The 3141-nt window shown below is 38.8% G+C and overlaps 1 non-coding gene across 1 annotated transcript; it reads right to left on the reverse strand.

Moving 5' to 3' along the window:
- Positions 1-2743: 2743 nt before the first annotated feature.
- LOC128059679 (U6 spliceosomal RNA) lies at positions 2744-2850 on the reverse strand. The gene has a single exon (XR_008200608.1). It is a non-coding gene; the product is annotated as a U6 spliceosomal RNA (small nuclear RNA).
- Between the last annotated feature and the right edge of the window lie 291 nt (positions 2851-3141).

The following is a 3141-nucleotide window of genomic DNA, read 5'->3' on the forward strand; positions in this document are numbered from 1 at the left end:
CCAGTACTCTTGCCTGGAAAATCCCATGGATGGAGGAGCCTGGTAGGCTACAGTCCATGGGGTCGCAAAGAGTCGGACATGACTGAGCAACTTCACTTTCACTTCACTTACATATTATGATTATAAAGAACATTTAGCAACTAGGGAGATCTTATTATATAGAACAGTAATTGTGATTACAGCTACGCAAAGAAGTTGATAGGAAAAAGAAGGAAACATTTAAAAATGCCAACAATGATTGCATGATGATAGTATAATAATTTTTTCTTATTTTTTCTCTACAGTCTGTAAAGGTGATTTTAAGAGCGATGAAGAATAAATGAAGATGTGATACTGTCAAGAGCTAAGCTTGGTTTTGAGAGGAAAAAAAAACTAAAACTAGCATAGGAAAGCCAGTAAGTGGTAGAAGTGGAATTTGCAAAATAGATGTAATTGAACCACAAACTTTAGAGACATATGTTGATACAAACAAAAGCTAGGCTTTGAACAAAAATCAAATTAACCTGAAGTGGTTGGGAGAAAGGGGGTATTCTAGGTTTCCCAAGTGGTCTGGGGCTACGTATCTGCAGCCTTTCTGGCCTGCTCTTCTCTCACAACAAACTGTGGAAAATTCTTAAAGAGATGGGAATACCAGACCACCCTACCTGACTCCTAAGAAATCTGTGTGCAGGTCAAGAAGCAACAGTTAGAATTGGACATGGAACAATGGACTGGTTCCGAATTGGGAAAGGAGTATGTCAAGGCTGTATATTGTCACCCTGCTTATTTAACTTACACGCAGAATACATCATGCAAAATGCTGGGCTGGATGAAGCACAAGCTGGAATCAAGACTGCAGGGACTAGTACAGCCACTATGGAGAACAGTGTGGAGATTCCTTAAAAAACTGGAAACAGAACTGCCATATGACCCAGCAATCCCACTGCTGGGCATACACACCAAGGAAACCAGAATTGAAAGAGACACGTGTACCCCAATGTTCATCGCAGCACTTTTTACAATAGCTAGGACATGGAAGCAACCTAGATGTTCATCGGCAGACAAATGGATAAGAAAGTGTGGTACATATACACAATGGAGTATTACTCAGCTATTAAAAATAATGCATTTGAATCACTTCTAACGTGGTGGATGAAACTGGAGCCTATTATACAGAATGAACTAAGTTAGAAAGAAAAACACCAATACAGCATATTAATGCATATATATGGAATTTAGAAAGATGTAATGATGACCCTGTATGCAAGACAGCAAAAGAGACACAGAAGTAAAGAACAGACTTTTGGACTCTACGGGAGAAGGCGAGGGTGAGATGATTTGAGAGAATAGCACTGAAACATGTACATTACCATATGTGAAATAGATCACCAGTCCAGGTTTGATGCATGAGACAGGGTGCTCGGGGCCACAGCACTGGGATGACCCTGAGGGATGGGATGGAGAGGGAGGTGGGAGAGGGGTTCAGGATGGGGAACACATGTACACCCATGGCTGATTCATGTCAACGTATGGCAAAAACCACTACAATACTGTAAAGTAATTAGCCTCCAATTAAAATAAATTAATTAAGAAAAAAAGATTGCAAGGAGAAATATCAGTAACCTCAGATATGCAGATGACACCACCCTTATGGCAGAAAGCGAAGAGGAACTAAAGAGTCTCTTAATGAAAGTGAAAGAGGAGAGAAGCTGGCTTAAAACTCAGCATTCAAAAAACAAAGACCATGGCATCTGGTCCCATCACTTCATGGCAAACAGATGGGAAAACAATGGTAACAGTGACAAACTTTATGTTTTTGAGCTCCAAAATCACCGCAGATGGTGACTACAGCCATAAAATTAAAAGACGTTTGCTCCTTGGAAGAAAAGCTATGACCAACCTAGGTAGTATATGACCAAAGCAGAGACATCACTTTGCTGACAAAGGTCCGTCTAGTCAAAGCTATGGTTTTTCTAGTAATCGTGTATGGATGTGAGAGTTGGACCATAAAGAAAGCTCAGTGCCAAAGAATTGCTTTTGAACTGTGGTGTTGGAGAAGACTCTTGAGAGTCTCTTGGACTGCAACGAGATCAAACCAGTCAATCCTAAAGGAAATCGGTCCTGAATATTCATTGGAACGACTGATGCTAAAGCCGAAGCTCCAATTTGGCCACCTGATGCAAAGAACTGACTCACTGGAAAAGACCCTGATGCTGGGAAAGATTGAAGGCAGGAGGAGAAGGAGACGACAGAGGATAAGATGGTTGGATGGCATCACCGACTCGATGGACATGAGTTTGAGCAAGCTCTGGGAGTTGGTGATGGACAGGGAAGTCTGGCGTGCTGCAGTCCATGGGGTCGCAAAGAGTCGGACATGACTGAACTAGTGAACTGAACTTCTCTCATAAGCATGTTATGAAACTATAATTTATACGTATACTTGGAATACAAATTCAGATTTTAGAGATTATCAAAAAGAAGTTCTTTCTCTCCTTGCTTAAGTAAATTTAATCTTGGATGATTATGGTTTTCTGGTTCAGTATACACTTGTTGAAAAAGATTCTAGTTACAAGTAACTAATAATAGGTTAATGCAAGATTTATATACAGTGTTATTTTAAAATGTTCATTTTGCCTCCTACCCTGCATGAATTCAAAATAATTCCATCAAAATCATATTCATTTTCAAATATGAAAACCAGTATTATTGAAATTCTGGCTGACATCATTTAAACTCATCAGTATCATTATTATTATTATTATTTTTAAATATGGAACACTTCACGAATTTGCGTATCATCCTTGTGCAGGGGCCATGCTAATCTTCTCTGTATCGTTCCAATTTTAGTATATGTGCTGCCGAAGCAAGCACCATCAGTATCATTATTTTTGGCATATATTTACTATAAAAACAAAGGACAAATCACACTATCTGTGCCTTGCTTGAAGCCATTTTTTTCCTGAAAGTATCATTAAAAAATATTTTTTTCTTAGCAAATCCATTTCATAGTCCTGATATGTGGCTGTACTAGTTCTTTGTTAATATCAACTGGGTATAAAAATTGTTTATCCATTTCTCATCCCACAGTCATTTCTCTCGGACGAAAAAGGATGGGATAGTTGTTTGCAGAATACACCTTGTTAATGCTTTTTAAAAAATTCC

The sequence above is a fragment of the Budorcas taxicolor genome, chromosome 14, assembly GCF_023091745.1.
Source record: "Budorcas taxicolor isolate Tak-1 chromosome 14, Takin1.1, whole genome shotgun sequence".
Lineage (NCBI taxonomy): Eukaryota > Metazoa > Chordata > Mammalia > Artiodactyla > Bovidae > Budorcas > Budorcas taxicolor.